At 29.3% G+C, this 14593-nt stretch overlaps 1 protein-coding gene across 2 annotated transcripts in view; it reads left to right on the forward strand.

Moving 5' to 3' along the window:
• The window catches only part of LOC113519033 (lachesin-like), a 124302-nt gene that overhangs the window by 83462 nt on the left and 26247 nt on the right, over window positions 1-14593 (forward strand). The window lies entirely within an intron of this gene.

Consider the following 14593-nt stretch of genomic DNA (forward strand, 5'->3'; position numbering starts at 1 on the left):
AACTTATTATAAATACAAACAATTACAAAAAAAGATTATACTAAGGACACAATGGGCTGCCTTATCATTAAGAGCGATCTCTTTTAGGCAACATTTGGATGGAAAAGAGTAATTATAAACAGTTTGACTGGAGGCACGAAATCATGTTCGATCTTTAAATATATATATATATATATATGTACAGTACAATAGAGTAAATATATAAACGTACTTTTTAAATTACTTATACATACTTAAATAAATTCATATATACATATATAAATGCATTTTTAGAGTTTAATCATTTTTGGTTTTATATTTTTTATAAAACAAAATTCACATAGTCTTTATAGTATCATTATCCCGTGTAATTAACAGAATTTCACAAAATCAACAACCAACCACTGCCGCACGTAGTTCTGTCTCCAAGCAGCTGTACTTGTATGTTTTTATGTTGTGTGTTTCGCATTAAAAACTGGGGAATGACAGTGAAATCATAAAGTACAAAAATATTAACATCTTAATCCTCAAGAATAGCAACAAATTAGGGATACAGTTTGTTACGTCCGTGGTCTTATCCATGTCTAGACACGACATCACATCACTTAAAATACAAATGATACCTAGTATTAATATAAAGTAGTATATGTTTCAATTAATAATTAAGGTAGCGAGAAACTAAAAGAAAAGATATTTAAACATTTGTCTTCTAAAGTTCACGAATGAAATTATTTAATGACAGCTTTATCTACAAAGTAAGCTGATATCTAGTCTCTATTAATTAATTTTTATTTTTCAAAATATCTTATTTCCATGATGTCTGCTATATCATAATTTACACTTTTATATTTAGGGTTCTATAACTAATTACCAAAAAGGAAAAGATACTGAATCCTTTTCATTTCATACTGTATTTTGTTTCGCTTCTTCTTTTTCATATGACCCTGCGTATATTAACATCAGAATAATGTTGATTTTCATATTAGTCTTTATAAGAAGATGTAAAACAGAGACCATCGCAAAGAGATACATACAATAATATTAAATTAATTTTTAATAGGCCTCCTCATACATAAAAAATTGTGTGAAACAAAAATTTCGTAAAATATATGCACACATCTATTTGTAATGCATAGGGAAATCCGTCGTAGAGACCCACTCATCTCAAGGGATAATAGGTACTGTCGGATTCCAACCGGCTAAACCCTATAGTCTTCCGCCGGTTTGCACTAGTTTTGGGACCAGAGAGAGACTTTGTACAAAAGTCGATTGCTTGGATACCTCTGTCCCATTCGTGTTTTTATCGTGAAGCAGTTGTGTTTGCATAGCTGTGTTTCGGTTGGAAGGGTGGGATATGGCGTGAATTTACAGGGTACAGAGGATAAAATCTGAGTCCTCAGAAATGGCAATGCATGGGGGGGTATCATGGGCGAAACAGTCTACTATCCTGTGTGTAGCGGGGTATCAGTAAGAGGTAATTGGTGAGGATGAAAGCAAGTCAGTTAGCCCATCGCGAAGAATTCCATGAGAAATAACCACGATGGTTTCCAGGGGACCGCGTGGAGGTCGACTTGCTACTACCCTACATTGCTAGCAATGAGGCTGTTAGATGTCATTACTAACAATCCCTTTTATCCCTACGTCCATTGGTTAGATGAATTATTTACCATCAAACAAGCTATATGTTTATTTATTGATGCTTTTATACATTCACTTTTAATATAGATATTAGGCTGTAACAAAAATGTACACATGCGGACTTATCCTTTAAAGGGATTTCTTCCAGTCAACCTTATGAACCCGAAAAGAGAAATTATATATATTTTATTTAGATACATTGTACACACTATGATATAAAATAGAACAGATAATAATAAATATAGAGTAAAAGTTTGTTCATGCTTCATTTACCTTTTTAATTATGCATGTGAAAAATCTGAATAAATCGAGACTGGCTTTTATATTAATAACTTACGGAGTAGAGAGGTTTATCTAAGTTGAAACCTTAAATTTCACCTTCCCACAACGTTTGTTCTATAAATCGGATCGAGAACTGGAGTTACCTAAATAATAAATATTGAATGACTAGTAGGTACATTCATCGATTCATACAAAATTGTTCGTATCAAATTCAAAAAAGAATATACTTCAATTTATTGTACCGAAAACGAATTGTTTATAATCTTACATACGAATGAGAAATAACAATGTTTATTGACGCAATAAAATACGAATTCAAGTAGTCTTTCCAATAAAAAAAAAAATAAAGAAAATTCGACCGTATTTCAATATGTATGTCACGCGATACCTTCGCTAATTCTGCGCCGATTTTGATGGTGCACGTTTTGATCTCATTAAATTTACCAGCATTATAGTCGGTTTATTTTTCATTCAAAACTTTTAAATTTTCTAAGTCAAATATGTTCATTATGATGTTTTTTTTATCTAATTTGACAACGTCACAGTTTTTTTTTTACCTAATAAATATACGAGACGGGGGCAAAATTTCACAATCTGAAAATGAAGTTATAAATGTTCTTTTAATGCAGTATTCTGTCAATAAAACTGAACATCTTTCTCAAAAAAAGCGCAACTCGTAACTGAGAATACACGGCGTATTCTGTTATCAAATTAGTAAGGACGACTCATTTGAAGAAAAAAATTGTTGCCATTTTTCAACCCATATTTTTTTAGAAATATTTGAGTTTCACTCGTATAATGCTCGCGTAAAGAGATGGTAATTATATTTATTTCACAACATCTAGATATTATGAATAATAAAATACTACGACTTCGTCTGCTAACATAAAACTTCTGTAACTTTCGGTACGTTGTAAAAATTACTTAAATTCATATGAATCTTAATCTATACTTATAAAATCATTTATCCTGACTGACTATAAACACACATCTAAAATTACTAAGGTATAGATTTACTTTATAACGTAGGAGTCTGCTAAGAAAGGATTTTTGAAAAAGGAAAAACACTACACTAAGCGAGCACAACCGCAGGCAACAATTAGTACACCTAAATTAAAAATACAAAAAGTTAGTCTACCTATAGTACTAATGGTTTACTTAGTTACTTTCATGGAGTAAAAGCAAATTGAGAATGGGGTTGCGTTGGTGTGTTATTCAAATCCTTGGAACGTACGCATTATGTTGTTTGAATAGCCTTTGTTGTACATTACCCATTATACAAAAATTGGTCTAATGCATACGTGGTTCAAATATGAAAATGTAACAAGATACCATTATACCTATTATTATTTTAATTAAACTGATAAGATTGGTGACTAGACAAATACTGTATTTCATTAAAGTTTGTTAATTTTAATGAAACACAGTATTTGTTTATTCACAGTATTTTTCTCGTTACAAATAAGTTTTGTAACAACTGTAGTAAATAATTTCAAAATGTTTACAATTTCTACTATTATATTATATATATTATTATATATATTGAACGTAATAACTTTTTATACTTAATAAAAATTTTAATAATCTGATAAATTAAAAGATAGAAAATGGTATTAGATATGGATAATACGTAATACCATAGATATCACAATTACAGGATTTGTTAAGGATACGAAAATAATAATATAGTAAAAACAATCCATTTTTTATGTCACAATGGTGGTAAACAAGTATACGGTTTGTTTGGTGATAAACGATTATCGTACCAATATTATCAAAAACTGTTCAGAATTAGGAATGTTATACATAAAAAGTTTCAGTTTAATTTAAACTGTTAATGAATATCTGTATATTTTAAAATTTTCTATATTTAAACACAAAACTTTTAAATAGCTTCCTTTCTTTAAAACTAATTGAAAAGTAGTTTCCTTTACCCTATAACTTTGATACACGCTCGGCCAATTTAAAACAAGGCTAAATAAAATGTAGGAACTGTTATTCGAATCTAATATACGTAGTTCATTATAACATTGTAGGAAGTTTTTTTGGTATTTGTCTGAGTTGGGTGTATTATTGTTTCAAAAATTGATAGGAAGCATTACATCGAAACTACTATTACATAATATTATATATAACTATATGTACATTTACATTCAGTACCTCAGAAGGTAGACAGAGAAAAATTAATGTCAGTTTGTCTCCATCGTTACTTAAATTTCTCTCTTTAACGATTTATAAATAGTAATTGTAAGTGTCATACAATCACAACGATTTGATCCACATATTAGAAACCCTGTGTATATAGAAACATCTTGGAACACAAACAATAACATCTAGACCCTAGACAATTTAAAAAAGTGTGTTTTCTAAATTGGCACGACCTAGAATCCAACCCGGGACTTCATCAGTGCAAAATGACGTGCCCACTTCGGAGGTGCGCCACAGAGGTCGTTAACTCAATCATAAAATTAATCATAATCTTTTGTATTATAAATAATATGAATATGTTTAATGTTATCATTGAATTAAATTTCAACAAAACAATATCTGTCAAAACTGAAAAATTCATGCTTTTCTAGCGATTTTACGCAACATGTACATATACCTATAGCCACAAGAACACTGCCCTGAACTACCTCATTAATCGCGTTACCAAGGTAGTTAATGGATATACATCGCGTAGCCATTTAAGATCAGTCTAGAGCATAATACATATTTCGTGTTGAATTAAATATTTTACGTAATTCTGTTACTTTAGTTTTTATATCATAATAAAGATATTATTAGAAATATATGTAAGTACATAGATAATATATAGCTCGATGATGGAGTTGTTGCTATAAGGTTGTCTACAGATGAACGCATGATGCATTATAATTCAAGACTGTGTTCCACAAAACAACAGCGGCTTTAATTGTGTCATAACCAAATGTGTTGATTTAAAAAGTAAACTACTGAACTGATTTTGATAAAATATTTAAGAGACTAATCTACAAGTACATCTTTTTAGATGAAAAAATAACTTTACAATTCGGTTTATAACTAACAGACTTATGAGGTAATAAACATAAAAAGATAAAACCGAATTAGAAACCACCTTATTTTTGAAGACAGTTGAAAATTTATAAACCTTCACATCATAGTCAGTTTTTAAAAATAATATTATAAGTGAAAAGTCAATATTTTAATATAGATCAAATTTATAAAAATATTTTAAAAGTATTGATATCATAATTTATACAAAAAACTACTTACTAGAAGTTTATACTCTTAGTTCATACTTATTTACAGTTTTGCTTCTCTTTACCTGCCTACCAATTTTCACCCAAATAGGTTTCGGTAGCAAGCTCGCTTTTGAATTAATTATACTACTTACTAAGGATTAATGAAAGTGTTATTTGATCTACAAAACATGTAAAATCCATATCGAATGTGTACTTAGTAGAAACGTCAAAGAGCAGTTAGCGCGAATTGTAAACCACCAACCGAACGGGTTGTTGTTGCAGGACCCCCATAAGCCGGATTAGCAACGTCCCATTTGATGCACAGCTCTCACCTTTTACGCTAACTACTTTACCATTAATCTTTAGTTAACAAATACTTTGGAAATACAAACAAAATTATAAATCTTAGAAATAGTACCGAGGCACCAAAACCTAAATCTAAGGAAAGATTTTACCTTCATCGATGTGTTCTTCGACCTGTCTGTACAATGAACCATATAATATAAATGCAACAATGATATCAGTCAGCTTCTACGTTGTAATTTTTTTTTCTCTTTTCTTATCTATATATTATATATCTATCTATCTAGCTAGCTAGTCATTATACCCATTTTTTTCAAACCAAATTTTATTTTACAATATATATTCGGATATACATGGGAGATATTAATAATAAAAGAATAAATAATAACAAAGTAATAATGAGGTCTTAATAAGAGCAATGGATACGTAAACAATCATTTTGTAAATCTACGTGTATAAAATAGCAAACATAAAGCTAGTGCATAATGTTATTGGAATTGTCATTGTCCGATACAACAGGGAAAACAATATATTGTATAATTCTGAGAAATTTAAATTAAGGCCCACGGTTACCTTTTACAAACCACGGTCGCCATCATCGAAGGGGAATATATTCTTTATTCTTCATTTTTTAAATTTAACTATCATATATTAAAATTATTAAACTAAATTTCTAATGTAGATAGTATACTAATTTTTTTAATATTTATTATATGAGTAGGTAGGTTATAATTTTTTATAATATTATAATATATATTAATGTTTCATATAGCTGTTTATTTATAGCTTATGTATTAGTATTAATATCGTTCGTACAGCACTCATGCTCTTTAACTGTCTACTATCTACATGGTTTCTCACTGTATTGGGCTGCCTGAAAGACATATACTTTCTGAGATAAGTCAATCCTTGCTCACCATAATTATAAATGTATTATCTATGTAATTTACAAGTGTAATACTTTTTTTAATGGATGATAATAGGATGGTTACCCCTACAGGTGAGGTACCAATTGGCCTATTGTGACGAATTCAACAATAAATCAATTACGACCTAATAGGGCATATTACTAGCAATAGAATTTCTAATCTCCATAAACAATCCTTTCTCCCCTCTATATATATATACGAGTACTTTATAACCTAAATGTCGTGTACTTCCTCCCGTACTGTAGAAATGCTTCCCCATGCACATGCACAGGTTGTGGAATAAATTCTGCTTTGTCTTGTGCCAACACAAAAAATTCCCAAAACTAAATCAGACATAAATAACCTTCAAGAAATTAATGTATTAAAAAGTATATATTTTAAAAGTTTGACCGCTGCCCTGATATTCTTATTTTCTTCTCACATCAATTACTATAGTAAATAAATAAATACTTCCAATAGTATTTAAAAAATTGAAGATAAAATTATTATGAAAGTGTAAAGATAAATACGTGATTTTTATGATACCAATTGTTGATTCCATTTCTGTATAAATGTACTTATACTCGTAGTATGATTTCATGTCATATCACACTTTTCATTCGTTGATTCAATATTCTCCAGCGCGATGACATACAGAAATACGATATTGTATATATTAAAGACATATTGAATGTCGATACCATAAAATATTTACATATTTTTTTATAAATGATAATGGAATGGTAACCCCGCTTATACTATCGGTTTACCAGTAAGAGAAGTTAGTTTATAGATAAGGCTGCTTATTTCCAATAGAAGATTATAAATGCAACAATTATTTGACTCGAATAAATATTTTAGTTTCTATTGTTCCTATTAAGGCTCCTCATATACATTTTTCTTGAATATATCTAGTCTAGTCATAATTTTATTATTTTGTAGGATACAATTATAGTGAAAGATACATTTTAATAATTATGTGTGATAAAAAAACATATTATTAAAGAGTTTTAAGAGTTTTAAAACTAAAAATAGAATTTGACAATACACTAAAACAAAATGTGACAGAAGAAAGTTGTTTATAACTTTTATATTGATTTTAATTAAAACCCATTAGCTGTTAATGGTAGGCACATTAATTTTCCTCATTAATATATTGAAAAGTATAAACAGAGATTAAATATCGACATAGAAAAACGTCGCAATACATGTATATAACATAACAATTTGTGTCCTATGTATTATAATTTTTAGCCAAAAAAACTTAGGCCTGTTTATATTTTGATTCTTGCACTACTATATTACGGCATGAAAACACATATTTAACTCCAAATGGTCGTTAGAACTAAACCTGATAAAATGTTAGAAAGGTACAAGTACGTTCCTTCTAACTCCTAGCATGAAAATAGAACTGAGACTGTAAAGCTCACCCAGTTTTTGAAATAAATGAATAATCTTAAACCGTTTCTTAAAAACAGAGATCTCAATAATCTTAACATTAGATACAAATTCAAACTTGCTGTTCCGAAATATCGTTTAGAAAAAGTTAATAGGTTTTTCATGAAAATATGCACCGAAGTATATTTTTGATGTACCTTTTAATACATTTAAAACTCTTATTAAAAACACTTATTGAACAAAGTTTATTATTATACACTAAACGATCACTTCATATCGATCATACACAAACTTTTCAATGACCATGTAATTTAGACAATATAATTTCGGCCGTTAACTGTCCGATGCAGAAGGAGGATTTTGCTAGTATTTGCCACGCTTAGCAGGCGGGTTAAATAACTGTTGAGTTTCTTGAGGTTTCTTTACGACAGACAACAAATTTCCGAACCCTACATACATAAAAAATTACGATTTAAAAGTACTTGTAAACAAGTTTATTTGAATAAAGATGTTTAAAATTGAATTTCTAAAAGAAAGAAGTACAATTCCAAAAATAGTCAATACGAGTATCTTGTATCTTACGTCAGTACAATAACAAGCTCTCTTAAGTTTCTTAAGAGTCCCATTAATTGATTAGCAATTAAGATAAGAAGCCTATTAATGTGTCAAATCGATAATTATTAAAATGGATGAATTTAGTTAATAACAACTTAGAGTTAAGAGGAGTAATTTTATTAATTTTGCTAGGTTACAATATTCTTAAATAATTTTTGTAGCATTATACACAATTTGTTTAATGTTCAACTTTTTGGTGATATCATTTTCCATTGGGATATAAATAAAGATTTTAAATAAATAAATAGACATCTAAACCTCCGTTCACACAGACCAACACAGAAAGAACAGATATTAACTGCGTTTAAAATAGAATTTTAGATCGTTAATTTAGGTTCAAATCACACTTTTGCCGATTTAAAATTAGGGAAATGTGAACATTAACCTTATTTCAATATACCAAAACTCATTTTTAAACGCGAATCTAAATCTGCTCTCATCTTTCAGTCGATCTGTACAAATGAACACTAATGCAGATTAAGAGATCTGCCCATGAAAACCACTGAGTAATTACTTATCTAAAATGAGATAAATAATTAACTTACCTACTTATATGTAAATACATATACCTACACAGAAAGGTAAAATCCGTTGTAATATATTAATTTAAAATAACCTAACAATTTTAAAATCTAGGTAAATCTAATATGATAATATAACATGATTATTATAAAAATAACTGGAATCCTAAAAGAAATGAAGAGAGAACGGGCGAATTTTCTTAGTAATAAATAAATGTCGTTTTTCCAAGTAGTAAAATAAAATATTATTTTTTATTATTAATTACCCGTTAACTGTCCACCACTGAATATAGGCTTTCCTCATAAGGAGAGATTTGCCAGTAGTTGCCATGCTAGGTAGGTTGGCAATCGCAATTAAACTTTAGTGATGTTTTAAAAGAGGCGCTGCTGCCCTTCCTTCGATCATTAAGGTCTCTTAGTCACCTCTTGCAACACAAGAAGAAGAAATGGAAAAAATTGCAATAAATGGGTGGCCCATTTTGCACTATGACCACACGGCATATAAAATATATTATCCAATAATTAAATAATTATCGATCCTAAATGATTTCAGAATGACGTACCATAATAGTCGCAATTGTCACCTTACTACCTGTGTTGGAGGATAAATAAAAATATTTGAAAGTCTCAATCCTTAAATACTTTTCTTGCATAATTGTTCACTTTCATAACCCGTATTATGCTCAAAAACGTTTACAAAACTCTACTCACAAAACTTTATAAAACTTATCTGATCACGATAAGTCTGTCTATTCCCTAGTGCCTATATCCTGTCAGTTTCGTATTGTATGTCTTTTTTGTTATCCTTCCATTCGATATTTTTTCCATATTGTAAATGTATGTGATACGGGTTTATAAAGATATATCAGGGTAAACTTATCAAAATACCTATGTTACTTCATACCTACATTCCTTTTTATACAAGAGTTTTATGACTATTACGTGATAGATGAGGGGTTTACTGTCTTTCTTTAGTTTAGGCACAGTAATAACATCACTATATACTTCAAATCCCAAACAACATGTGTGTATCTTTGTTTTATATTCCTATTATTGATATTACCCATATCTAATCAGACGGAGGAATCACATGTAAGATGTTGTTACTCATGAGTAAAATATATAAATTTGTGTTGGCAGAATTGTTGTCATACCTACTGTAAATAACATAATAAAATACAAAAACATAACAAAATGATAAGTACCGTGTATATTCAGTTCAGTTATATTCGGGTTGATTAAATATCTCGACTGTATAATACTGTACCTATTACCTATATATTTTTTACAAAAAGATTTAAAAAGTCTTTAGTTTTGTATAAAGATTACATAAACACCTTAACACAACACTTAGGAATAACACCTGGGTCCTCAGGAATGGCAACGCGTATTATGGGCGAAACAGTAAATTCTTTTATGTCCATAGTACTGTTTATGTCTATAAGCGACGGTTACCACTTTCCTTCAGGGGGGCCGTCAGCTTGTTAGCCGTTCTAAGTTGCATAAAAAAAAACAAATTATTACAATAGAATTCTTGATGTATACGACTTCGCAAAAACACACGGCAAACATGTTTTTAAAAACTCAATCATATTAAACCTTTTTTACTTGACTTATAGAATACAAGTTAGGTTACCACTTTCCATAAGGTGAGCCATCACCTTGTTTATTATTCTAAATATCATAAAAAAATAAAATAAAAACATGATTGCATAATGCTATGGAAGGAAAACGTGGATATTAGCTAAAGAGCACTCAACTCCTTTTCGGATATTGAATTATAACCTTATCTACACTACAGACACACATCAAACAATCTATTATAATAATATATAATATTTCCACGTTATTATTGTAATTTGTAATACTATATAACTTTTACAGTGTTGGCATATTAACTATGTAAGTACTTATTTATAAGTACTTCTATTAAATGATATACAAATATTTTCCCTATCGTTCTACTACAAAAATATCAGTGATATAGTTTTCTTCTTTTTTTTCGAAACAAGCTGTCAGCCTACTTTACGGTTAGCACTTTGCGTCGAAAGTTAAAACCTGTTGAAACCCTAACAAAAACACAACCGTGCAAGCATAGGTATTTTGCGGCAGAAACACGAATAGGACAGAGGAGAGACGTAGCACCTTTAAACAGACGACATTTGTATAGTCACCTTCTTGCGAAATCTTGTTTCTTTAACTACAATTAGGTGACAACAATTATTTTATTCACAATATAAAAGGTATATTAACGTCGAATAAACCCAATGGGTCGTGTTAAATTTTGTACGGGTTAATTATATTCATTTAATTTGTAAGTTTATTTATGCGATGTCCATATACCGTTAATTGTAAATAATAATATTTACTTGGGGCAAATTTAGAAATACTTCGAATTTCTTGCTACAATATTTAACAAACTCTATATAATTATTCGGAATATTGAAAAAAGAATGCTCAAGATAACAATTTACAAATAATAACAATAAAATATATATTACGCTTATTTATGATTAGTCACTTGATGATTTTTTAATTAAAAAACCTTATAAAAATTATTATATAATGAAAATCATATTCTAATAACATATCAGTAGCATAGCGTTCACAATGAAGTAAGTATTTATAAGTAATTATAAAATAACATTCTTATAAAGCTGTCACTAAATTTGAATATTGATAGCAAAAATATATTTGAAAAAAAAAATGCAACGTACGAATGTTCTACGATTAATGTGTTAGTTCACTACTCTGCTAGAGAGTACTTTTTAAAAAATATATCAAAAGCATTAAAAAATGTTCAATTTTTGAAAATTGCTCACACTTTGGTAACTGTGTGATGTGTTATTGTGTGACTGATCAAACACTATCATTAATACAATATAATTTTAGTATTTCAGTTTTTTTTTAATAAATATACCATATACTATCAAAAACTTTAATTTTGTATTAAAACTTTTTGCGTCTATATTATTCACTCGCGTACTCGTAGAAATGTTTGAATTGTTAAGTAGGAATACAAGGAAACTGGGAATATATGTAGTTACGATGGGGTATCTAGTATCCCAAATATTATTCAAATTCCAGTATCATACAGTATCAGTATTCACGCAACAAAATTCAATACACTAGCCACTAACTTGGCTAAAATAAAATAAGAAAATGCTAGCCAATTTACTTCTTATTAAAGGCTATAAGTAATCAAGCGGTAAGAGAAACGAAACTGAACAACTAAAGAAGGCTAAATGATAGTATAAAAAATAGCATTACTTCATTCAAATAGATTTAATATAAAATTAATTAAATATTTGAAATTTTTTCATATTTTAGTCCAAGACTAAGCAGACAAATTATTTCTATACATACAAAAACTATTAAAAGAAATCTAACTGTCAACCTATAGTTTTTATAAACTTTGCTAATATTATAGTTGTTTAAGTGAGTTTGTTTATTACCTCTAAGTACTAATCAATAATAATAAAATCTAATTAAAACTTAATCAGTTATCAATCAAATTTGCTATTCACGAGATTCCTATCTGGGGTAGAAAAGGAGGCTACTTTTTATTACAATCAGCTAATTTACACACAGAAGAAGATTCGGACATAACTATTAATATGGTAAATATAAACTGTATATAATAAAAATTACGTATCTAACGAGCCAATATTATTAATAATTGTACAATATTGTCCGGAACTAGGTGCCCCTCCGTCCGGTCACGTCGCCCAAACTTCCGGCCAGCCATTAAATTAAGAGCAACTAAACTTCATTTATCTCGGCTTGTTACTTCTCGGACGATAAGGTTCAGAAACACGGCTGGTAACTTCAGGGAACTTATCGCTAACTTGAGCGAAGTTGTCGAATCACAGCGATCGCGAGAATTTGTTACTCGCCCAATATTTTAAATAATCTTTGCGTCACTTCTTATCTGAGAAAGTTTTGTGCGGCTTTGGCTATTACACTGATAGCATTTTAATGGTAACTTGATGCGGTTTTTATTCTTGTTTCCTCAGCACGATTAATTCTAATTCTGTCATGTCTATAAAAGTGTTGACAACCTTCTTTTTGATTTTTTTAAATTTTCTATATAAATTCAATTAATTAATTCTAAATTCATATATATATCTAGTTTTTTTTTTAATGTAATAACATCCAAATCAGGGTACAAATAATATACTCTATTACAAAGCAATAAAACTGTCGTAAGAATCTTTTGTTTAAGTATTTGTCTTTCTATATCCCCACATAAAAAGTATTGGATAGATTTTGATTACGGTTGGCTTACTAATATTATCGGGTCAGGATCTACTTAATACCTTTTTATCCGGAAACTGAAATGGACCTTAAGTTACATATAGCCCACGTGTTGATACGAAGATGTAGGGAGTAGCGCAGTTGAGTAACTAGTAATAAATTCCATAGAATCAGACAATTTTTTAAGAGGAGTTAATTTTTTCGATGCATTTTTGTGTATATGCAGAACGATATTTTTGTATACCAACGATCACAATATCGACAACAATATTTTGGTCCTATATTTGTCCCAAACTAATGTCATGATGGAGTGTCGACCTAAAATGCATTGCAAAAGGTCATTAGATGCAGGTTATCAGGACCGTTTGTTATGGCAGTCTGTGAAAGAGGCTTATGTTTAGCAGTAGACGAAAAATATCGTCATGATTATAGACAATTTTTTTAAAACAAATTTTAAATTGATCTATTAAAAGAATTTAATTTGGTCATTTTTTCCATATAAAAATGCACTCGAAAATAGAAATTAGGTACTTGTGAAACAATAATAAGAATATTGCATACCAGTATTAACACGCAGATATTAAAAAAAAAATATTGAAGTATTTATACTCAGCGTTACGTGAAACCATTGCTTTGAAGTGGAAATTTCACTAAAACTGACGGTTTATTCCCCTTGGAATTCCCGTAGGTACACTCTTGTTAACAACAAATCGCTGGCATCATTTAATACTATTGATCCATGCTATTTGCAAGAGGTGCAATGCTTGTATGCAAGCTACGTTAATAACAATATAGATGACAGTGCACCCCGTGCTGGTCAATGTTTTAAATGTCTTCCAATATTTTGTAATCTATTTGTGTGAAAGAAGAAATTATTGCCTAATCACTAACACACACAGCTCAAACTGCTGGATCTAGAAACATACTTTGAACAGAGCTTCTATATACTTCCATAACAATTTTTGGTAGAAGGAAGGTTCAGAATGAATTATTGTTTTTTCCAAATGAATCATGGGTCGCTGAAAAGCAACATCCTTTTTAAATTTAAATATAATTTCTAAGAAAAAAATAACAAAAATTTGTGGAAAATTTCATCGGAATCTCACAAGGAATATTTATAGGTTACTCGTAAATCAAATTACTTAAAATATTACGTAGTCAAAATATACTCGTGTACTTAGACTATGTTATCGTTCATCTCTTTCAGATATACATATGTACTTGTACGAGTACATAAAACAGCAAGTGATTTGTAAGGAACCATTACTGACTCTGTTTCCAAGATCTTTAAAGATGTAAATAATAATGTATTTTTTTAGCTTCTTTTCTAGGTACTTGAGATATATTGAAAAAATCTGAGAATTTTTTTTTCTTTTTTTCATTGAATTCTCATAAAAAGAAATCGTAACAACAGATACGAAAATTAAATTCGCTTCTTTCGCCAACCTCTTCATATTACTAGAAAGTT

The sequence above is a fragment of the Galleria mellonella genome, unplaced genomic scaffold (genome assembly GCF_026898425.1).
Source record: "Galleria mellonella isolate WM207_F2 unplaced genomic scaffold, CSIRO_AGI_GalMel_v1 utg165, whole genome shotgun sequence".
Lineage (NCBI taxonomy): Eukaryota > Metazoa > Arthropoda > Insecta > Lepidoptera > Pyralidae > Galleria > Galleria mellonella.